This window comes from Amphiprion ocellaris, chromosome 21, assembly GCF_022539595.1.
Source record: "Amphiprion ocellaris isolate individual 3 ecotype Okinawa chromosome 21, ASM2253959v1, whole genome shotgun sequence".
In the NCBI taxonomy this organism is placed as follows: domain Eukaryota; kingdom Metazoa; phylum Chordata; class Actinopteri; family Pomacentridae; genus Amphiprion; species Amphiprion ocellaris.
In genome coordinates this window covers 17,045,818-17,070,570 of record NC_072786.1, presented here as the reverse complement: position 1 = coordinate 17,070,570, position 24,753 = coordinate 17,045,818, and the positions used below count along the sequence as shown (strand labels likewise).

The 24,753-nt window shown below is 40.5% G+C and overlaps 1 protein-coding gene and 2 non-coding genes across 8 annotated transcripts in view; all 3 read right to left on the bottom strand.

Moving 5' to 3' along the window:
* Positions 1 to 24,753, bottom strand: part of wnt5b (wingless-type MMTV integration site family, member 5b) — a 110,974-nt gene that overhangs the window by 59,654 nt on the left and 26,567 nt on the right. For 3 of the 6 annotated variants that reach the window (XM_055006538.1, XM_055006539.1, XM_035951956.2), the window contains exon 2: positions 10,690 to 10,770. The exons of the other annotated variants lie outside the window; for them this stretch is intronic. The gene's annotated coding sequence lies outside the window, so the exon portion shown is untranslated. The remainder of the gene's footprint in view (positions 1 to 10,689; positions 10,771 to 24,753) is intronic. 6 annotated transcript variants of the gene reach the window in all.
* On the bottom strand, positions 14,579 to 14,651 carry trnak-cuu (transfer RNA lysine (anticodon CUU)). Its single transcript has one exon. It is a non-coding gene; the product is annotated as a tRNA-Lys (tRNA).
* On the bottom strand, positions 19,307 to 19,416 carry trnal-caa (transfer RNA leucine (anticodon CAA)). The gene is made up of 2 exons: positions 19,379 to 19,416; positions 19,307 to 19,352 (listed from the first exon to the last, which is right to left on the bottom strand). It is a non-coding gene; the product is annotated as a tRNA-Leu (tRNA).

Here is a 24,753-nt window from a genome sequence, read left to right as displayed (position 1 = left end):
AGCTAAGCTGCTGCTGCACACACCCCCTTCAGGAAGAAGACTCTCTCTGTGTCTGTGACTGACAGCATGAAGCATTCAGAGGTGTAAATGAGTGTATGAGACCAGGACTTTTGAATCACTTTTAACTTTCTCTGTGAATGATTACCTTACAATGAAATATTAGCGTATTCACATTAGTGAGAATATGTGAGCATAGAGTGCAGGAAAGAAGCAAACAGAGAGAAACACCAGCTAAGTGTAGATTTCACTGAAACAGGCGACATGAAAACACCTTCTAAATCACTGTTTACTGGTTTCAAATTAGTCTTCTCTGAATGTCCCTCAGCATTACAGTTTTCACAGAGGTCTGAGCTGTGGAAATACGTCCAAAGTTAATGATAGCGTTAGCTACATCTGCCGCAAAATGCACGAACACAATATATTTTCCTCTTGCTGTGGTGACATTGCTTTAAAAAATAAAAATAATCCATTGGTTCTTCAGTTCCTCAGACATTTTGAGTGCTTGAAGACTTGTGTTCACTCTTGCAGTCAACAGCAGAACATTTGGTACATTTTGCTCATGGCTGAGACATTTTAGAGATAGCAGAAGCAGAGAAAACGAGGCTTGTAGCGGGCTGAACACTTTTAAATGTCAAAATCATGTTGTAGATTTATCCTATCCAACTTATTGTCTTCAGAGGATGACAGTGACAGGAAATATGAAACATGTCCTCCTTTTTGTCCAGGGTTCACGCTGTGCTGCTACCACACAGGACTATGTAGCAGTGGATGAAGATACCCAGTTATGGCTGTTGTTTTAGGGTCAACATGATGGATTTCAGTGACCCCGAGTGGAAAGAAAATTTCTGCATGAGTGGAACATCATTTTACCGGCTGTGTGACACAGTTGAACCGTTCACGAGGCCAGAGAAAACATGGGTGCGAGCCCCAGGTCTGTTCATGATGAGATCAGCTGTAATATTGCACAAATTGGGCAGTTGTGGGGAATGTTGCTTGGTTTCTAATCAGTTTGGTGTTGACAGGAGCACAGTCAAAGCAATTGTATGTATGATGGATAATGGTCTGAGCCATTCCTTAAAAATCTCAACCAGAGGAAGCCAAAAACAACCAGTGTCTGTAACGCCACTTAGCTGAAGCTGAGGCTCCTAGATTCTTTTGGAGTTTTAGTATAATCAGGTTTCTGAAATCAGGATCTAATGTTTACATGTGTAAACGCGTAGATGGGATATGGATCATAATTAGGATATTCAAGTCCACTGAAACACAGTCAAGCTCTTCTTTTTGAGAAGTTTGCCTTGTAACATCTCTCTAATGTTGTGGAAGGCTGTATTTTAACCCAAACCAGGATATTTACCCAAACTTAACTTGGTGGTTTTGGTGCCTAAACTCAACTAAATAGCTGTGAAAGCAAAACTTAAAAGTTACAAAATGAAATGCAACTAAAATAAAAAAAAAACAAAGATCAAACATGGAACATGAATCTCTTGGATGAAGGTCCTGAGACTTACGCCACCATCGTCCCTCCAGCCTCCTTATGATGCTTATTTAAAGTGGAAAAACTCATATACGTCCATCAGCGCTGAATATTGGCACAAGAATTGGTACAACCATCCCACATCAACTTACAATCAAATTCTGCAGTTCCTTAGCTGTATGTTGATTTACTACAACTTTTAATCCCTCATTTTAGGCCCCGTTTACATGACAACGTTTGACCCGAAAACACAAAAGGACTTCCTTTGCCTTGTTTGGTTTACACGACAATGGAGTGAAAAAATAACCTGCCCTTACATTGGAACATTGAACGGACTGAAAATGCTGTAGCATGCATGCCAGGCTGGTAATCAGCAATGTAACTCTGTAGAGGTCCATCCCACGTGACCATTACCCCTTCCTCCACAGATCAGAAGTACAGCCACCGATGTAGAGGTGGGCTGATTATCTGGTGTATGTATTGAACCATTGCAGTAATGGTGCAACAAATGCACACTTTGCTGAAGGAGATTCAATAAATTCAGTAGACTCAGCAGCACGAGCCCAACACGGTGCTCTGCCATTGTCCCTGTTGTCATCCGTCGCTGAAAACTCCAGCTACTCATTCACACAACGACCGCGGCTGTTGCGTTTGAGAAAAATTCCACTCCGGAGGTCGTATTTAAAAGTTTCCGTTTTAGGTCGTGTAAAACGCCGTTTCTGTGTAAACGGGAGGCCGAAACCCAACAAAACCTTTACGTTTCATCCTAAAACCATTGTTGTGTAAACAGGGCCTTAGTGTCCTACAATTTTGCTTTTTCAGTTAATTCTTTCTGCTCTTGTCCTTGTAATTTTCTGCTAAAGTCCAGCCATGTTACCTGTTAATCAGCAGGCATACTGAATTAGTGATTTGCTGATGATTTCAGCATTGGGAAAATACTAATTAACATTCATATTTATCAAGTGGCTGGAAACAGGACTCTAAATTAATGCTAATGTTGCTCAGTTGCTATGCCAGCTTATTGCCAACACGTTAGCCATAACTTACATCAGTGTCCTGCTTATGTGCGCTGCCCTCAGATGGCCACTAAATGAGCTACTGCAGCTTTAATGTCATTATTCTGCATTTTCATGAGAAATTTTTGCCGCATGATATTCTGTTCCTGCTCTTTCGGAAGGTTTCAGGTCACAAAACAGTTTCATCACGAGACAAACAAGCAGTCGTTGTCAAATAGAGTCAACTGCCGCAGCAGTAGCCTACAGGCAGCAGCTGAAAGTAGCGGGTTTGTGACTGGAGGGTCAACTGTGCCGGTCCTTAGGCTTGCTGGAAAAAGTGCAGGTGAGGTGAATTAGTAATGGCCTACTCTTTTTCAAATAAAAAGAGAAGAAGAAAAAAACATACAGTCAAGTGAAGGTGCCCTTGAGCAGAACATCTCACCTCTAACTGCTCCTGAGCTGCTTAGTGGCAGCTGCAGAGGAGTGTGTTTGTTCAGGGCAGATCCCAGAGTGACTGTGTGAAGGTGAAGCTGGCTGACAAAGAGTACGCAGCCTATACTTGTTTTGTCTGCGTTTACAACGATAGGAGAGGAAATAATGTGGAAAAAGGTGAAAAGACGATAAAAATAATCACACACTGCTCGTCAACAGCTCTCTAATAAGGGGGCTTACTTGTTGTGACCAGAATGATGCATGATGGGACCTGATGGCGGCCGCCCTGGCACATATCTATATGTATACACACCACACACAGATACACTCTCACATCTTTTTTTATTTATCCTTCATCCAGCCTCTCTGCTACACTTTCCTTTTTCCCTCTTTGTCTCTGAATCAGAAGAAACGTTGCTGTCTGTCTCTGCCTTTAGTCTTCTGTGTGCGCGCAGACACGCACACATGAATACAGTACGTGCACAGATACACAAACACCTGCACCCACAGACACACACACACACACACACACACACACATGGACTGGCTTCTGCTGCTGTGATGGCTCCGAGCTGTCAAAACATCCTTGCTTTCCTTCCCTCTCTCACCAAAGCAGCTTGACTGAGCTTGTCTATGCAGGTTCACAGAGACTGCTGTCTATCCACCCTCATTCTTTCTTTTCACTCTCTCCTCTACATTTGTGTTTCTTAGCGTCTTGACTTTGCCTTCCTGCTGTTCTGTATGCCATTGTTCTACCATATCATTTATATGTGTGAATGAAATGTAATACAGAGCTGCTCATAATAGTTTTTGCTGGCTCTTCACATACCAAGGTCTTCACGCAGGTTTCATATTGAAAGAGTAATTTTCTGTCCAAACTGAAATGCTTTAATAATATAAAAGCTGCAAAATGTCATCTTTGTCCACTTGCAGTACAAAAACCGAGCTAACGTGGAAAAGACAAAACCCGATCATTCTGTTGAGTCTCAGACTGCGCTTGCACTAAGCTGGCTTAAGGGTAAAGTCTGCAATTCTAATCCAACACAGTGTTTTTGTGAAATTCATTCTGTATCTCTTTATGGTTTGCTGACAGTTCTTGCTCAGGAAAAGGAAAGCAAACAGAGTGGCTCGGACCGATCCACAAAACACTATGCCAGCAGGAAAGGGAGAGGAAAGGAAGGGGGTCCAGTGGGAGGAAAAGTTACGATAAACTTGACCGGTGCTATCTAAATATGCTAACATTTAAGCTCCTGGTATATCACAAAACGGACACACATGTGGCTAGCATGGTCAGCAAGCGGATGTGCACCAAGTTCTGTTTATGCTACATTGGGTGCCTGTCTATGCAGATGTGTTTGCCTTTGTGTGTTCATCCTATATGGTCTGCCTAGTCAAAAAATTGATTTTGTGTGGGATACCTGAGACAATCCATCCTTGTACAACTAAAGTAAGAGCTGAGTTCCTGTCCACTAAGTCAAGCATGTTTGTGGTAGGTGTTGGTTGCCCCTTGTCTCCAGTCCTGTTTGTGAAATTCAGGGGTAGGATTCCAAGGCAGATTGAGGACGGTGTCTGGATTGGAAACTTCAGTGTTGCATCTCTGCTTTTTGCAGAGATGCTGTGTTGGCTTCATCAAACCATAACCTTCAGGATGACATTCATTACCTTCAAGTCTGTGACCATGATTCTTTGCATGGAAACCAGTGGATTGCTCCCTCTACCTTATAATTTTTGTCCCTAATGATGGGAAAATTGAATGTGGCACGGACAGATGCATTGATGTCAGCAGTAATGCAGGTTCTGCACTGAACTTTCTAACCCTCGCGTACGGTCATGAACTCTGGGTAATCACAAAAAGAATGAAATTGTAGATACAAGTGGCCGAAATGGGTTTCCTCCATAGGGTGGACTTGGACATGTGCAGGGAGGAAGGGGCAAGAGTCTCTGCTCCATCAAAAGGAGTCAGCTGAGGTGGTCTGGTCATCTGAGTAGGATGCCTCCAGAGTGATTTCCTTTCGAGGTTTTCTGGGCACATCTAACAGGGAAGAGAACCTGGGGTGGACCCAGAACTCTTTGGAGGAGTTACATATCTCATCTGGCCTGGGAACACCTTGGGATCCTTAGGAGGAGTTGGAAAACATTGCTGGAAAGAGGGACGTCTAGAATGACCTTGTGCATAGGTTTCTTACTGACCTCAAATCATACTTAAATAAATTTTGTGTAATGTTCATCCATTTTCTTCCTCTTATCCGGAGACGCATTGTAGTGGCAGCAGGTTAACATCACATCAGTGTTTTCACGTATTTGCAAACCTGTCCATCACTGAAATGATAAAACTATCCTGAAAGTTAGTTGTTTTTACTGGCATACTACATTATTCAAAGTATAGAATATTGATTCAGTTGCAGCATATAAATACTACCAGTTTATATTAATCCTGCACTGACTCCATAGATCAAACACTGTTTTATGTACATAAAAACTTAAACTGACAACATTATTGTGATAAAATGTAAACACCCGTGTTGAGTCATTGGGCATAATGACATTCAGAATGAACTCCTACTGAGGTGGTTGGTTTCTGCTCACCTCCAGACTCTGCCTGAGCAAGTCCTCTCTTGGAGAAGCCTTTTCTACGGTTTGAAAAACTCCAACATATTGTGACTCAAAGGCATAATCTGAGCAGAAAAGATGTGTTTACAAATGCAGCCACCTTGTTGTGGCTATTATAGACATCTGTGGTACAATCGCAACCTATGTGTCAGAGCTGCACTATTTTTATGCCTATTGTGCTTATTAAAAATACATGTGATGCCCATCCAGGTCAAAACACACCCATGACCTGCAGCTAGCAGAGAGCATGCTGGTGATTTTACCCCAAATGGAAACAGAACAACAGTTCAAGAGCACAAATAGGTCATTTTTCTTCTAAAAGATGGCTTCCTGGTAAAATATATTTCTGTCCTCTTTCCTGGTCCGATCTGCTTCTCTTTCTTTTCTCACTCTCTCTCCTACTTTCACACACACACACACACACACACACACACACACACACACACACACACACACACACACACACACACACACACACACACACACACACACACACAAACACACACACACATAGAGGCGAGAGCTATGTGTTTGGCCTGCAGGGTGTGCACAGCAGGGAGGAATCAACCGTATGGCAGACATGAGGACGGGGCCAAATCTGGCTTGTACACATGGTGTGTGGCCGTGTTGCCCTGTGTGTGCTGAGTGTGTGTGTGTTTAGCTGAAGGCAGCCTGCACTTAAATATATATCAGGGGCAGTGGTTGCCTAAAGGTGAAAGCTGTGTGGTTTTCACTGGAAGGCTGCCGAGCGAATGAATGAAAACCACTCTCCACTCCCTCGCCAAGCTACTGTCACGGCGTCCTTGAGCAAGGCACTTAAGCTGCTGCTGTTGCATAAGAGCATCAACGTGAACGGAGGAGGAATAATAAATGTGAAGCTGAGCAATGCCAAGCAGGACGACATATTCTCTTCTGTTTACTATATTTATGCATGCTTTTCTGCCATCAATGTTTCGCTGAATGCATTTTGTTCAAAAACACATTGAGATGTTGGAACATAAAACGGTGCAAGAAACAGAAGGTGATCAGACATAGCGAATAGTTTAGCCAGATTATCTAAGCTACTTCAGTCAGATTAAAGTGACTGCACTGGAAATGTTAATAATCACTACTAATAGGAAAGTTATGAGTAGTTTGGTGAAGCGTAGACACATATTTTATGGCATTTCTTTATCATTCCTGTATGTGTTAACCCTCTGAACCCCAAACAGTTTTTGGACGGATTGCTCCAGTCACATTTTTCCTCAATGTGGGCTCATTTATACAGTCTACAGTCCTGTATCTCTATGGAAACAGCACAACCAGGGCTAAATGTAGCAAGAACTCATAACTGTCTCTTCTGTAGTATGACCCATTATAATTCTATAAATCATGAAAAAAAGGAAAAATAAACTTTGAATTTCTTTGAACAAATATTTTTTCTAAAAAGGAAAAAAGTGAAATCAACATGTACAACCATTTTTTTCAGGTACCAAGGGCATTACTAATACTGGAATAAAAATAGTGATTCTTCATACTATAGATATTTTATTAATGGAACTTTTCATTTGTTTCCAACATGTCTCCTATTTGCTCTATATAAACACTGCCTGCAGTTCAGTCAGAAAGTCCCTCAATTTTTGTCACAGGACTCTTGGTCAAAGCTGAGTCACTAATGGTTTCCAAGTTGCACTGAGAAGCACGGAATTTCTTGTCTTTTATGGAATCTTTTGAGAGCAAACTCTTTATTTTTGATAAATATTTAAATGAGACACGCGGAATAAGGTGACGTATCTTGATTGTAAGCTTAGATTTGGTTATGTTTCAATAGAGAATGGCACATCACTGATAAGTAGTTCAAGCAAAGTTAGAAAGCTGGAAATCTTCCAATATGAAATGATTCTGTCTGTTTGAACAGTTTGGGGTTGCAATAACTGGCGTAATTTTGGCGATTTTTTAAATACAACATTCCTCTCTGGCAGTTTGACAGTTATGATAAGATATTGGAGCATCAAAACTCACTTTTAAAATGTCTGAAAACAGGAAAACAGTAGTTATAATACGTCTGTGTTACTATAATACATGCCAATACAGGAAGATCTGAGCTATAATAAGCCATGTAATGTGAGAAAAGCTTGTGACTATTCTTATACAAGCCCAAATTTCAGTTTTGCTGTGAATTAAATCATAAAAATACAAAAACACTTTGAATTAGCATTAGTCTGTATAAATATATGTGAAGCTGCCCATATCATCTACACTGTCTGCATTGTCCACCTTCATGTATTGTGGGTGTGTAAAGTGTCAAAATGTCCCTCATGAAGCATGGGAAAAGCGAGTGTTTGTGCATGCGTGTCCATGTCCGTGTCAATATATGCTGCCTGGAGGAAAATATGCATGTAATTTAATTGTATATGCATGTGTGTGTGTCTGTGTCGTACACAGTGTTTGCTGCCAGCATGCAAACACAGCGCATGTGTGTGAGAACGTCTTGGCTCGTGGTGGTTTTGTCAGTGCATGAAAATCATTTATTCATGTTTCACTCGCTGTGTGTGTGTGTGTGTGTGTGTGTGTGTGTGTGTGTGTGTGTTGCATACAGTCATTTGTGTCTTGCATGCATGCTCTAATAGATACTCTTTGCTTACATGTGTAGCTAAAGGTTAAGGCTATCATGACTGTATTTCTGAATACTGAATGGTCTGTTTATGTGCTTATAGCTCATCTCTTTTTCACCCTTAATCCTTTCGTCTTTGCCACATCTCTCTCACTTTCCTAAATAGCCACCAAAATCTTGCGTATATATGTGTGTGTAGCATGGCTTTAAAAAATGCATATATTCTATAAGAGGGAGGAGGAAACAGAGCGTGGTGAAAAGAAAAATACAGCCTCTGTGTGTTGTGTCAGTTGACTTGACATCTGATCTTGCTGAGTATGGTAAAGAGGAAAGTGCTGAAAGTACTCTGTGTGGGGGAATCTTGTGTGTGTCTGCGTACGAGTGTATATGAGTGTGTGTGTGTGTGTGCATTTTGTGGCCTGTACGTGTCCTCGTTTCTGTGTGGGTGGTGAGAGGAGGGAGTGAGGGAATAGGGTGTGTGTGTGAGTGCATTTAGTTTAAGTGTCAGCATGCCTCCGTGGATGTGTGTGGCAAGAAAAGAGGGGGAGTCGCTCGGTGAAAGGGAGGCTGAGAGATGGATGGCAGGAAGGGTGATGAGGGAGGAAGAAAGGCGAGGTAGAGCAAAGGAGAAGGGGGGAGAAAGTTTTGAAGAGAGAGTGATGGGAAAAGAAAAGGATGTTATAACAGAAAGAGACACTTCGAAGCCAGTGCCTGTTATTCTTATTCCAATTTATGTTTCAGAGCTCTCCACTATGGTCTAAATGTTATATGAGCTCTGTATGTTATGAATGAATGTTACATCAAAATTCTTTCTTTGCTTCTGTCTCTGTCAGAAAAAACTCTCTCTCCAGAGCCTTCCTGACAAATGGACCAGTTTGATCAGCCTCACATATGCACACATACACTTTACATGCGACTGGGAGCTTCACTACAAGCAGCCAAAGTCATTGTATCTCTTTCTTCATTCTCCATGTCCTTGTGTGTATTCTATGTTTTATGTTTTCCTTGTTGTGTGGTTACATCAACAGGAAAGTGTCTTGCTGAAGGAAATATATCAATATTTCATTGCTAAACCTCTGAAAATGCAAGGGAAAAAAAGGAAGAAAAAAATCAAGTGGAGAAGAATTCTGGCTCGAACAACTGAGTTGTAACAACTGGATACAGATCTGGTGCCCGAAAGCAAAGTTGGCGAAACAGAGACACAGCAAAACTGACTTTACTTTGTCAAAGGGCAAGTTTTTGGTCATCTAAAGAAGGTGAGATCAGGAGACCAATGCAGGAGATTAAGACACACAGGAGTCAGGGTGAGCAGTGGGTCAATGAAATCAGGCACCTGCAGGCAGGACAGCACTAAAGTACAAACACAAAGGCAACACTGCAGCGGGCAATATAGCTCTTTTCCTCTCCAAAAAACTGTTCTTTATTTAAAATGCCAGGACCCAGTTCTTGCTTTAGTTCTTGGGACATCCTAAAAAGTCCCTGCTCTCAGGATACCTGCAGATAGCTGGTGAACTATTAGTGTGCAGTCTGGACAGCAAAACTTTACTGGCAGTTAACATATAAAAATGCTGCATTCTATCAGATTGTAGGCAAGACTCTTAGGGATTGGGATGAAGACTTCTAGTAAAGAAAATGACATTCAAACCACATTTTGAAGCTGTCTTCATGTCTGGTCTAATAAAAGAGCGAGAAATGACAGTGAACAAACAACAGACAACAAGAACAAGAACAAACAGTAACTTTCTAAAAAAAATTTTCAGTGCATTTCTGCACTAAAGTAGATTTTTATAACAATAGAATTTTAAATTGTCTTTCTCCCCCTGCATGTTGTATTCTTTTCCATCCCGTAAAATATTTGACCAACATAAATATGATGCATCTAAAAGAAAGTTGTTGCTTATCAATCCATTATTTGTGTGATTTGTCTCATCCTAACAATAGGGCTGTAGTGTCCCCCTTACCCTCACCCTGACTGGTTGAGGCAGATGGCTTCCCTTCCTGAGCCCGGTTGTGCTGGAGGTCCTGTTTGTCCTTTCTGGTAAAGAGGAGTTTTTTTTCCTTCCCACTGTCAAGTGCTTGCTTAAAGGGAATCCAAGGGAAACTTTGGATTTGCTGGGTTTCTCTATATAAATTTTGTAAGGTATTTATCTTACTTTATGAAGTGATCTGAGATGATGTATGGATATATACATCAAACTGAAGAGAACTGAATAGTCAACTGAAGAAAATCTTAATTGAAATTGGACCTAAACTCCAACCAAAAGGTCACAAGGAAAAAAAAATTGGCATAGCATTTCTAGATTAACCAAGCTACTAGTATTATTAACCTAAATTAATGTAGTTTTTTCCTCCACTGCTAAAACGATAGATTGTCCTTATATCATTGCATAGTCATATCATTCTGCAACGCAGAACAGCTGGGCTGCACCTCATTATCATTCTGCTATAAGTCAAAAAAACACCGTGGTCTATCTGTATCTCTCTAAACCAATCACCAATTGTTTTGGTGCAACATTTGCACGCAGGGAGACGAGCCCTGTTGTTAAAATGGTGAATTTAGAAAAAACAAAAAAACCTTTCCTCACCTTATGTCACAATCCAAGCCCATGGCAGACCTTGAAATTTTCAGTATGGTAGGTTGCTGCCTGAAGGTTGTTTTCAAAAGGCTAAAGCAGAAGCAGGGGAGAAATGTGTAGTCAATGGCAGGCTTGTACTTAAAATTTACATCTGGTGAGTCAGACTATTCTACGTACTTAAGCCATTCAAATGTGGTGGTAATCACCAGTCATTTCATGCAAAATTGGACAAAATGCATTTCTGGAGGAACGGGGGACATTACTGCATTAAAACCTATAAAATCTGGTTGTGGACAGTTTGAAGTAAATCAGTTTTTTAAGGAAGAGTACCATACTAATTCTGGGTGAGACTGGAGGCCCCTAAATAACCGACAATGTACACTAGGGTTTGATGAATACCGCATGTTGTACGAATTCCTTACTCATTCACTTTTTTCTTCCCTTCTTCTCCTGAAGAAAGGCATGAATAAAAGAGAACAGCAAGGTCTGATGTGTTCGAGAGATGAAAGTATGTTAATACATCCGCTGAACATCCCGTCGTCTGTGTTACTATGGTGCTGACACAGGACTTCAATTAAGGCCAAGACTCAATGGCTGCACACACAAACGGCCACTGTGCAGACAGGCTTATTGATTTTTGTGGTAACACTGTCCTGTCACCACATACAGTGCTACTCTACCTCTGTGACCCCCTGCCTCCCCCACCTCCCTTCCTTCTCATACATTTGTATTTGTGACACTTTTCACCTCCCCCTCACCTCTTCCTTCCTACATTACTATCTTGTCCCTCCTCGAATACTGTTGCTTCTTTTTTTCTTCCTCCTTTTAGTTCCAGCTTCCCTCCTCACCCTCTTTCCTCCCCTTCTCGCCTCCATCCCTCCTTCCTCTATCCTCCTGGTCAGGATTGAAGGCATGGAAGTAGAGATAGCAGCAACTGTTTTGACATTACTGCACACTCACACATGCAGAAACTCACATCTAAAGCAAACGGCTACATACACAGATAAAAACAGGACAAATAGGAGACTGTCTCACCAATTCCCCAGAGAGCGAGGCAGAGGAAGAAACAGAGATTTCCTGCTGTGTTGAGAAGCTCTGGCGATACTGCTGCACAGCGATGCCAGCACGTCAACACAAACGAACAAGAAGGAAAGAAAATGAGGAAAACACAGATATAAAGAGGAACAAAGAGAAAAAGAAAGACTTGGAAAAACATCCACGTGCTCCAGTTCATTCTAGAGATTATGCTTTGTGACATCGTAAAAACAACCAGAAATGCACCTGAAATTGGTGGTTACATGTTTTCCAACCAGCTAATTGTTCCTACTGTGGTTTAACTATAAACTCTATTATCTGTACTGTGTTTTTGACTGAATATGGAAATAAAACGGTGTATAAGTTATGAGCTTACTCATACATGTTTGTGTTTTCATCACTTCAGAGAACATTACAAATCAAATCAAGTCTTAACTTTAACTCTCTGAACTCCAAGCAGTTTCTGGGCGTTTTTTTTTGTTTGTTTGTTTGTTTGTTTTTTTGCTCCTGTCACAGTTTTACTGTGTGAGCTCATTTGTCACTGGAATATAGACTCCTACACCTCCATGAGAATCATACCTAGAAAGAGAGATGTGTCTTCAGCAAAGTTATAATGTCATGAATCATAAAAAAGAAGAAAACAAAAGTTCAGTTTATTTTATTATTGATTTTGCAAGAACTAAAAAAGATGTTTGCGCATGTTGTACACATTGGAATCAACATGTACAACATATTTTAAGTGCCCACGTGTTTCTATTGCTGGAAATAAAATGGTGACTGCACACTACAGATATTTTACTATTTACATTTGTAATTTGTTTCCATTCCTTCCAGTCTTCTATCTGTTCTGTGTAAACACAGCCTGCAGTTCAGCCCAGTTCAGCCAAAATCCCAGAATTTTTGTCATGTGACTGTTGACTGTGACAGTCATTAATAATTTCACACCATCACGATGGAGTGCAGAATTTTTTGTTTTTTTACAGAATGTGGTTCTTGCTAACTGGTTATTTTTGGCATTTTTTTTTAAATGACACATTTTGATGAAATATTATGATTTTAAGCTTAGATTTGTATGCCAAAAGAATTGTACATCACATCTGATGATAGCTCCAGGACTATCAAGAAGTTGAAAAGCTTCCTGCTTTTACAATTTATGGCTGATAAATGGTGTAATTTTGGTGATTTCTAAAAAAGATAACACGGCTTTTAAACCCACTGTCAGGTTCTGAGGTTCCAAGAGTTAAAACAGAATAATTTGTTTGTTTGTTGATTTCATTTTTGTCCCCAACAGTAAAACAGATCCTTACAACATTTCAGTGTCCCTGCAACATGAGTAATACACAATAAATACTGCAAGTACACACACAAATGCACACACACACACACACACACACACTTGTGTCTCTCCATGTTATTCATATTTAAAGAGTTGCTCTTTTAAGTGAACGCAGCATGGCACAGACACACACAGACATGCAGAAAAAGGCAGACTGTCCGTCTCTGCAGGCAGGTATTCACTCAGAAAGATTAACCTCATTCACACCACTGCTTAATTTCAAGGAGCCACTTTTTCAGTTTAAAACAGTGACTCAGTCCCATATTGGTTTCCCCATTAAAAAAAGAAAGCGTGAAAATGACGTAATGCAACATCAGCCCTCTTCTGCTTTTGATCAGTGCAGCTAAAATAAAATAAAACCTTAAAAACTGGGTGTAAAATAGCATTATTGATTGACTTTAGTACTGACAGAATCTTCTCGTTTACACATGTGAGAATGAAGAGAAGAAGGAAAAATCAGATATAACAGATCTGGTGAAAAAGTCATTTCACACATCTGGATCTGTGGAGTAGAAGTGAAGGTGAAGGAAGGAGGGAATAAATTAGACGAGTGTTTTGCAGCTCTTTATGTCTCCAGGATCTCCCCCTCCTCCTCCTCCTCCTCCTCCTCTTTGCCCTCCCACCTCCTCTTTCCGTCCTTTTCCCTCTCCAGCCAGAGGAAAACTCCTCCATTCCCTGCATTCCTCTCACATTCCAGCTCTGGGTTTACCTTCTCCACCTCTCTGTCTGCATCAACATCACCTCCTCCTTCGCTCTCGCCCATGGCTGGCTGACTGTCTGTCTGCTTCCACCTCTTTTCCCTCCATCCCTTCTTCTTCTCCTCCTGTTCTCTCATGGGGTCTCTCTCTTTCTATCCATACCACCTCCCCCCTCCTTCCCCGTCTCCCTCTCTTCTTCCTCCCTTTCTCTTTCCCAGCATGCTCCAGTAGGCCAGTGGAGGCCTTAACCCTCCACCCCCAGCAGGGGCCCTCCAGCTCAGCCTGGCTCGCTGGCAGGCTCCCTGGCACACCTCCAGCACTCACACATGCAGCTTTTTCCTTTTTTTATCCGCTTGCTTTCTTGTTTCTATCAGCCTCTCCTGCTTTCAGTCTTTCTTCTCTTTCAGTCAAGTCTAAATTTAGTGATATCTGTCGATCCTCTCAGTCATTTAGTGCATCTTTAATTTATATATTGGCCAAATTAATACTAACATTACTGAAATTATACTGGCTTTATGACACAAAATACATTTAGTACAGCATTCTGTAGCAATATTCTCCAATTATGAGAACATACAGAATGCAAGAATGACGACAAAGTCGTGAGTTTGATCGTATGTTACTGGTTTTCTGTGCAGTCATCACATGCAAACAGCAGTCAGCCACAATCAGTTCTCCGTGTGAGATATTCTGGAATTTTTTCATGCATCAGATGTTTGAACAACATGGCAGCCAGGTGGATGAAGAATATCTGTGATGTGAATCAGATACCATGACCTTCACAACTCTATGATTCCAACCAACATGATATGCAATTCCAAAACAGCTGCGCCCAACATGGGGCTCAGACCCACAACCCTGAGGTTAAGAGTCTCATGCTCTACCAACTGAGCTAGCCAGGCTATCCCTCATGCGAAATAATGTGTTTTATTTTTTTTGGTCAATAAATAATTAAACATACACATATTTCCTGTTTTTAAAGTGGCACACGTAACACCACATTGCAGCAGATAGACAAGATATTCATTCATTCTCCATTTTTAAGAATGAAGAGACAGAAGAGGGAATACCTATGATCAGAAACATTGAAAAACAAGAAAAGTACTCAGAGACCACAGCACTCCGCCAAGCCTGCTCAGCTGTTGCATGATTTCCACCGGATAAGTCCCGATAAGTCCTCAGCGGTCGATTTGTTGTAGGATCGCAATCATGTTATCGTCAGCTGACGTAGTGTTCACTTGTTGTCATAGTTACAGTGATGCTGTGCCGCTATTTCGCAATAATACAGACATCTTTAACAAATCCATGGATCCAGACTATAAGCCAAATCACTCCCAGAATCTAATCACTTGGTCCTTGTGTCATTTCTGACCTGCCCTGAAAATTTCATCCAAATCCGTTAGTCTGTTTTTGAGTAATGTTGCGAACAGACAGACAAACAGACAGACAGATGGACAAACGTATGTCAATCGTCACATAGCTCCACCGTGTTCCTTGGCAGAGTTATAAAAGACGGTGCAACTCAAAGTTTAAAGACGAAGATGGAGAAAAGAGTCACAGGCAGCCCAGGCAACACAATAAGAAAAACAACTTTTTGATTTATTCAAGATCTATGGCCAACCTAGTTCAAGGTTTATGAGGCCTGGACAGGCTATAGAATAATGGATAGATGGTAGGGTGTGTAGATACAGCAGTAAAATGTTCAGTTATGATGTTGATTTTACATCTCAGAGACAAACTGTTCTATTACTTGTTTGTGAAGTTCAAATGAGGTTCACATAAGTCAATTTATTCCTATTCTAGCAGTGCATTGAATTGCACGTATAGGAAAGAGGACTGACATATTTCACTTTATTGTTTTTGCATAAAATTGTGAAAAACATCCCATGAAGCACCGATGAGAGAGAGAAAGAAATAGAGAGAGAGACAGAGAAAGAGAGAGAGGCCCTCAGTAATTTGGTATTTCCTTTTTAGACAGAGGAGGAAGGGCCAATGCCCTCGCTTTCAGTACGAAGTAGACACATACACACACACACACACACACACACACACACACACACACACACACACACACACACACACACACACACACACACACACACACACACACACACACAGCTTCTCTTTTAATGACCCTTACATCCGGCCTTAGGCACTGGGGCCTCAGAGAGAAAACAGACCAAGGAAAAAGATAGATAGATAGATAGATAGATAGATAGATAGATAGATAGATAGATAGATAGATAGATAGATAGACAGATAGACAGATAGACAGATAGATAGATAAATAGAAGTTCAGTACTGAAGGTCAGAGGTGAATGTTCACACACACACATGCACACACACACACACACACACACACACACACACACACACACACACACACACACACACACAATTATGGGGGTTCAGCTGAAGGTTACACCTTCAGGCTCCGCAGCTCAAAAAGAGAAACACACAGAGACAGAATTCATAAGCAGCTGATTCAGCATGAAGCTGACTTGTGTGATTACTGCAGACACAGTGGGGGAGAAAAAAAAAAAACAAGTTTTTCAGGAACAGAGATAATTTCTCAAATGAACAGGAAAAAGTCTAATTTCAAGGGAACCTGGTACTTCTAGAGAAAAGGAATTTTTGTGATGGTGGATTAAAAGAGTCTGATTGTGTCACCACTCACCAGATAATTCGTGATTCATTTTAAATTCAAAAACAACAACTGCAAAAAAAAAAAAGTTAGCTAATTCAAAACCAAAAAATAGAGAAACACTTTCAGGTGTCTGAATAAAAAAATGATAAATCAATCAAACAGTTTGTTGCTGTTGTTGCACTTCCTCAGTAACAGAATACCTCAAATAAGACATTCTTTTAATATTTCATTTTGCATTTAAAAAATTAAAACCCACATGACTTCACTTTTGGATTTCCGAACAAAAAATGAAAAAAGTTTGAGGATTTTTTTCCTGATGCTTCACATTCGTTTCCTGTTTTTGGCCTTAAAACAAAAGTAGAAGAAATAGTTTTGTTTTGGATTTGTTAAATTGCAAATTGTGTTGTAACCGATATCCGGAGCAAAAAGAAAAAAAGACAAAAAGTACTGAGTGAGTGATAACAGCTCTTTTACAAGCCAAGCAACAGCTGAAGATGCTGCTTTGTCTCCAGACTGTCTCTGGTACAAACACACACACTGACTCTGACCTTGCTGATAGCAGCTGTTGACGTCACTCTGAACTACAAATTCTCCTCTTATGTCGACTCACACACACAGGATAAACACGATTACACAGACAGCACAAAGAAGACTTGTTCAATTCCACCAAAAACCTCAAACCGCCCTCTCATATCACTTATGGTATGAAAGTCCATCAATTGGACAAACATACCAAAAACACAGTCTGATAAAGAAACAGCTTTGCAGAATCAGAATTAGTAATCACAAGATGAAATTCTGAGCCCGATGCACTTCTGCTCCAAAACATTTCTTCTCTTTGGCCCTGGAATCAGCCTCGATCCATGTGTTCATGAGAATGGTGTCAGAAACAAGACCTTTTTCCATGAAATTCATTTGAGAGTACTGCATTTCAGGAGTTGTAGACAGGTACTTGGCTGGTTTCTGTAGCTTTGAAAGTGCTTTTTCATAACTAGTTTACTATCTTCGGGGTAATGCAGTTAAGACATCCCCCAAAGGTCCCTTCACCCACCCTGAGATTGAGTTCCTTACTCTATCGACGGAGCTAGTTGAGTTACCATTGCCCTGCTTTTACAGAATAAAAAAATGATCCACATATCTACCACTGCGATAGTAGCTTTTGCCAACTATCATATGCATCTTGCTAACTACACTTTCACGTGGGGGAAAACTGAATAGAAAAAAAGGCCTCTCCAGGGGTCATACATGCCAAACTCAATGCAGTTTTAACCCAGCGACTTATGAAGCATCACTGTAACTGGTTATGTTGCTTACTATCTGTTATTGTTTTGATAAGACATCGTTCTTCTTTAGAAGCACAGCTAGCTCAGTCAGTAGTGCATGAGACTCTTTATCTTAGGGTTGTGGGTTCGAGCCCCATGTTGGGTATAGGAGTTTTACCACTGAGTAAGGTTACTTATAGAGATATCTGAACACATAATTAATCTGTCAGCGACACTGCTGAATGCAAAGCTTGAAACCTAGTAACAGTACAGAAATAATTTGCATAGTATCAATATCCAGGAGTGCAGGTCTCCTGTAAGAGATAATACAATATATGTAACTCCACTTGCAAGAGCTGCCACTTGTGTACACTGATTCGTTTCATCCAGTAACCAAAATTGCATTAGCAAGCCTGTATGTGACAAAGTAACTCTCAGTAAATGCTTCCCACAATATCCTTTTATATAGTTTGGCCAAAAACAGTGACCTTACAGAAACAGTTGTTGTAGGAATGTGGAGTATGGCTGCCTTAACTGCTCATTTAACTTTTCCCTTAACTTTTCCTTAACTTTCTCCCTAACTTTTCCCTTAACTGCTCCCTTAACTTTTCCCTAAATTGCTCCCTTAACTTTTCCCCTAACTTTTCCCTAAACTGCTCCCTTAACTTTTCCCTTAACTGCCTCCGTAATTTTTCACTTAACTTTTGCCTTGACTTTACCTAATGTTCAGAAAAACACACCTTGACAAGATATCTGACAGTCACGTTCTCATTCTGGATAAAAGAGACGACATTGAGGTAAGCTTCTGATTCAAAATTTAAGGGAGCCACACTCCAACAGCTCCAATTGTTTCTGTAAGACCAGTGTTTTTGGCCAAACCATGTAAATAGATTCTGGGAAACAAATGTGAACAAAATGAACGAATCAATGTGCAAAAGTGGCAGCTTTGACAAGTGAAAGTACATATTGTATTAGCTCTTGTAGGAGACACTATACAACCAGGTTCAAATTTGCATCAAACTGCATTTATCTATTCAGCATTATTGCTAGATTAATTGTTCAGATATCTATATCCCTAACACTGTTAAAAGCAGCAGCGCCCAACATGGGGCTCAAACCCACGACCCTGAGATTAAGAGTGTCATGCTCTACCGACTGATCTAGCCGGACTATACACATGCCCCGCCAGCATTTGAGGAACTACTGATCCAGTGGGTTAGTTTTATTGCAATGTCTCCATTAATGGGAAACATTTCACAATATGCATGTGTAAGAAAGGACGCCATTCAATACCTAAACACGTCAGCACATTAACACCAAGCTATGGAAGTGATAGAAGACTTATAGGAGACTTAGGAAATGTTGCATCTGTTTCTTTGTCAATGCCAGATTTATTTATATAGCACTTTTAAAGGCCTATGGCCAACCAAAGTGCTTTACAGTAAAATAAATCATCAACAATACGAGAACAATAAAAGCAAAGCAATAAAACGGTAAAATAAAACAGACAAAAGATCCATTAAAGGTGACTGCTCAGACAAAGGACAGGGTGAACAAGTGGCCATGCATTAGAACTATGTTACATGTAAATATTTAAGGAGTTGTACACCTAAAGTTCATCAAAAACAACACATGAAAAGAAACTATTTGTCAGGAGTGGGATTTGAACCCATGCCTCCATTTAGAGACCAGAAGTCCCTTTGCTCAGGAAAGAGATTACCTTGAGTCTGGCACCTTAGACCACTCAGCCATCCTGACGACTGAAAATATAAAGTCACTAATTTAAAATAATCACATTAAAATGTTCCAGTGTTTGCTAGAAATAATGATTGTAAGAAAAGTAGAGAGTTTTTGCTTTTAATTGGCAGCACTGGACGCACATCTTTCCATCTGAGAGAAGAATGGACTGAGTGTCTGATGAATGGCTGGACAGATGGACTCATGAGCAGACAGATAGGTGAAGGATAGATGGATGGACGGATGGAGGAGGGCGGGGGTTCAGTGTCTTTGATCCTCCCAGCAGAAATAATCAACAAAGCCCTGGAGCCCTAAATATGTGTGTGCGTCTGCTTGTGTGTGTGTGTGTGTGTGTTCGTGTGTGTGTGTGTGTGTGTGTGTGTGTGTGTGTGTGTGTGTGTGCGTGCTGTAGGCTTTTCTGGCTTCATGCCAACACCAGCTCCCACCAGGAGAGAGATCAAAGACTGTGCTCTCTCTCTTTCTTTCTTCCTATCTCCATCTACCTCGCTCGCTCACATTTCTCACACTCCTTCCTCTCCGTCCTGAAAACACTCAATATCGCTCTTCTTGATTTCTTCCACATTCTCTTGCTTTTTTTGTAAACCTGAACTGTTTCCTATGCAAAATAAAGCCCCCCAAAAAAGATGAAAGGAATTAAGAAGAAAAAAAATAAGTGGAAAGACAAAGAGAGAGAAGAGAAACTGTTGGTTGAATTAATGTTTACAAAAATCTATACAGATAGACACTCTGAGGAGATTTAGTAAAAGGCCATTGGACTTCTCTTTTTGGTTTGGCTTCTATGGTTTAAAATGACTCTCGAAGAGTCCCAAATGTGTAATGTCGCCCTCAAATCTCATGGCTGACAACCCGATAACGAACCAAGATGCCTCTAGGTGTGAATGGTTGTGAAACTGAAAGGTGTTAATGATAGTGAAACTTTCTGGGAGAGATTTCAAGACTGTGTTATAAGTACCTGATAAGTGGTGCTATAGACCCCTTCCCCTGTGTAAAGATAGTTTAACCTAAACACTAAGGCTGTCTACAAGAAGGGCCTGAGTTGGCTTTACTTCCTCACCAGGCTCAATTCCTTCAACGTATGCAACCGCATGCTCCTGATGTTTCATCAGTCTGTGGTTGTGAGAGCTATCTTCTATGTTGTGGTGTGCTGGGGCACAGGCATCAAGTCGGAGGACGCCAACAGACTGAACCAACTCATCAGGAAAGGCCAGTCTGTTGTTGGCTGTCAGCTGGTCACGCTGGAGGAAGTGGTGGAGCAGAGGACCAAACTGCTGGCCATCATGGACAACACCTCCCACCCCCTCCATAAAACCGTGGACAATCTGTGGAACAGCCTCAGCAACAGACTGAAACAACCCCGCTGCTCCAGGGAACGGTACAGGAGGTCATTCCTCCCCACAGCAATAAGACTCTTGAATATGTCTGCGTCTGGCAGATCATAAAAGGATCATATAACTTTACCTCATGATGAAACCACTTTACATACCAGACACTATACATTCTAATGTCATTCATTAAAGCTCTAAACTCATCTGCACCTGCTTATATCATTTGCGCATTTCTGTATCACTCTTGTATATTCTTGTATATTTTTTGTTGATTTTTTTCTTTCTATATTTTCTATATTTTTATCTTATTTTATTTTACCCTCACTTTATTCCCTACCCTAGTGTTATTGTTTACTCCTTTGTTGAATATCCATGCTGCTGTAACAACTGAATTTCTCTCTGGGATTATTTAAGTCTGTCTAAGTTCCTTAACATGCGTCCTATTCTGTAAATCATCATCTCTGTGTTACAATATTTCAAGCTGTGAAAAGAGATTTGGATAAAGTTTTATTTCCACATTTCTGCACTAACATTAGTCCAAAAACACCACTGAGAGCACAAAAGACAGCTTATGTTCCTTTGAGTACCTTCCTTGTTTGTGAATTTCGCATACATGAAAATAAAACTCCTCTGCAGTCAAAACAGAGACTAGCAGCTCAGAAAAATGATACTCGACAATAACAAATGTGAAATTTTCTTGTTGAGAAAACTTTACCAGTTCTGTCTATTGAGTCTTTCCTCTGAGTTTATTAAATACCTGCAGCATCAAACAGCAGAAATATCCATATGAGAGTTGTATAAATGTGTGCATGTGGAACAACAGTAGTGGTAACTTATTACATTAATTAATTAGTATTAATTATTATTCAGTTATTCTCGTTATGGTGACAGTGACAGTCAATTAGGATCCAACAGTAAGTCACACTGTCAACTGTCCTCTATCACAGCTATGGATATTTTTATTTTACTGTTAGTAAAGTAGTAGTTAAATTATTATAGCACATGTCCTGAATTTTCAGTGATCAGGGAAATCATAAATAAATCAGACTATTAGTTTGATGAGCTTGCTGTTCATTTAGATGTAGTATTTTGCTTGTTTGTGCATTAATACATTTTATACATCACCTGACATGCCGTCCAGTCTTGCGTGAAACACAAATATTGTATGTCTCTCTCCATCCCTATTGTGGGTTTGTCTGAATGAAACTCTGAGAAACATTGTAAAATGTAAAAGTGACCGATGTCTCAATGACAAAATGCTGTTATTTCTTTATTTTTAACCACATTTTATTCATCAATCTGCAAAATGTAACATAATATAGGACAATGCACAGATTCTGTTGTTACAGGTTCATGCTTTTTCTTTTTCCCCAAACAACAATTGCCCTTCCCCACGAGCATCCCCTCCCTACACACCAAAACATGAAACTGTTTAAAAGTTTGGTGTCACTTAGAAATTGCCTGTGTGACTGGTTGGGTTAAGGTTAAGGCTGTGGTAATCGCTAAGACAAGTCTCCAGAATGTAAAGTCTACTGAAGTGTGCTTGCTTCTTGAAACTGGACAACACTTCTACTACCTTTCAAAAGTTTGGGGTCACCCAGGAAATGTCATGTTTTCCATGAAAACTCACGCTTTTATTCCTGTGCTAACATAACTGCACATGGGTTTTCTAATCATCAATGATCCTTTCAACACCATTAGCTAACACAATGTAGCATTAGAACACAGGAGTGATGGTTGCTGGAAATGTTCCTCTGTACCCCTATGGAGATATTTCATTAAAAACCAGCTGTTTCCAGCTAGAATAGTCATTTACCACATTAACAATGTCTAGACTGTATTTCTGATTCATATAATATACATATATCATATATCTTCACTGAAAAAATGCTTTTATTTCAAAAATAAAGATATTTCCAAGTGCCCCCAAACTTTTGAACAGCAGTGTATATTTCAGACACAGTTTTAACTGAGAGCTGCAAAGTCAGACTGATTCATTCACAGCAACCTGCAACAAGTACTCTCATGTCACATTGTGTTTTGGAAAAGGCTGAAGTTACATTAACGGAGGCATTGGCCAAAAATCATACGTCAGACTAATAATGAAGCATTAAAGCTCAAAATATCTTGTTAAACTATACCATCACATTCATATTTAGAAGGCAGCTTCTGTTCCAAATGCTTGCTAAAAAACATCAGTGCATGTAACACAATAACTCCTTTTATTTCACAGCCTGCAGTCATCAGAGCTCTTCAACATTCTCCTGGATATTGTTCACACTGCATCGTTATTGATCGGGGAATTGAAGCTCATTTGCACTCTGCACATGTTGTTCTGCATAACAAAATTTGCTAAATGTCTGAAAATGTAAATGTAATTGTGGAGATAACGTTATTTTCCTATTGAGAACACTGCACTACGTGAGCTGCAGTTTGTCACTAAACCAACTCTCAGAGGCTCCTTTTGCAAACACGAGCTAAACTTTCTCTCCTCCTCCACCCCCTCTTTCCCTCTCTATACATTTTTTCATGCTGCTTACAGATCGGTCATGTTTTCTGTCATTGTGAGCAATATGCACATCAGCAATTTAACCCTAATAATCCCAATCTGTCCCTTTCTGTCCTTCTTTTTCTTCTTTTCTATCGTGCAGTTCCGCATCTCTTGTCCCATATTGCCTTTTTAGCTTTGTCGCTCAGCTTATCTCTTTCTCTGCATCCTTTTTTCCTCTTGTCATCCTATCTCTCCCTCTTTCTCTCCACTATCTTTCCCTTCCAACCTCCCTTTTTTCCTTCCTTCTCTCTCAATCGTGTTTTCAGCCTCACACTCTCTCTCTCTCTCTCTCTCTCTCTCCCTAGCAGTAGTCATTCTACTTATAGCCTCGCCATAAATCAAGCTGTCATTCTCCGTCATGCTTGCTGGATCTCACTGGGGCTCTTGGTGCGCACACACCACACACACACACACACACACACACACACACACACACACACACACACACACACACACACACACACACACACACACACACACACACACACGCACACACACACATGCACACACACACAGAGTAAGGGATAGCAATGTGAGCCCACACATACACAAACTCAGGCACCAACACACACAGACAAGTACAAAACAGATGCCCAGATGTTAAAAAAAAAAACCCACACACAAACACACGTGTACAGTACAAGTGTAAACTTGTACTGATAAAAAATGGAAACGACGCACACGCACGCACACACACACACACACACACACACACACACACATGCACAAACACTTTCTCTTTCATCGCCTCTGCAGTTTTTGGTGCAAACTTAGACGTTGGAGAGACAGACTGGTAGACAGGGAGGATGACTCATTAAATGAAATATAGATGTCCACCTGTCCCTCTATCCCCACACACTCATGAACACACACACACACTCATGAACACACACAACAGCAGCTGAAACAATGATCCTCGCCCTAAGGGCCACAGCTTTACCCAACCGCCACCTTAACCTCACCTCCTTCTGCTGCTCTGTCTTGATTTTACCTCTCTATGCTGCCTGCATGTCTGCATCTTTTAAAGAACACATTCATATCTAAATCATTTCATTAGTGTAGAGTGATTGCAATATTTCACTTGATTTAAATTATATGATTTACTGGCTGCCCTGCATAATTAGTAGATGTGGAATATGTGTACATTGCCAATAGTGTTAGTCACTGTTGAGATGAGGTTAGGCAGAGTGATACACTGGAATTCAAGGACACAGTGAACATTGTGTCTGCTGGAAAAGTTCTGTTGTCCAACTGCTTCAGCAATCACTTAATAAATGTGAGGCAGTTGATACTGAAAAAAGGCTTGCTGTACCAAACCAATTGTGATGTTGTGATGAAGAGAGTCATGGTATGCGCACGTTATTCTCTATATACATGAGATTGGACAGTACATCAGTTCAGGGATCGAGTAATAAATAACAGCTAGAATGTTAGGAAATAAAAAATAATATCTGCTCAATT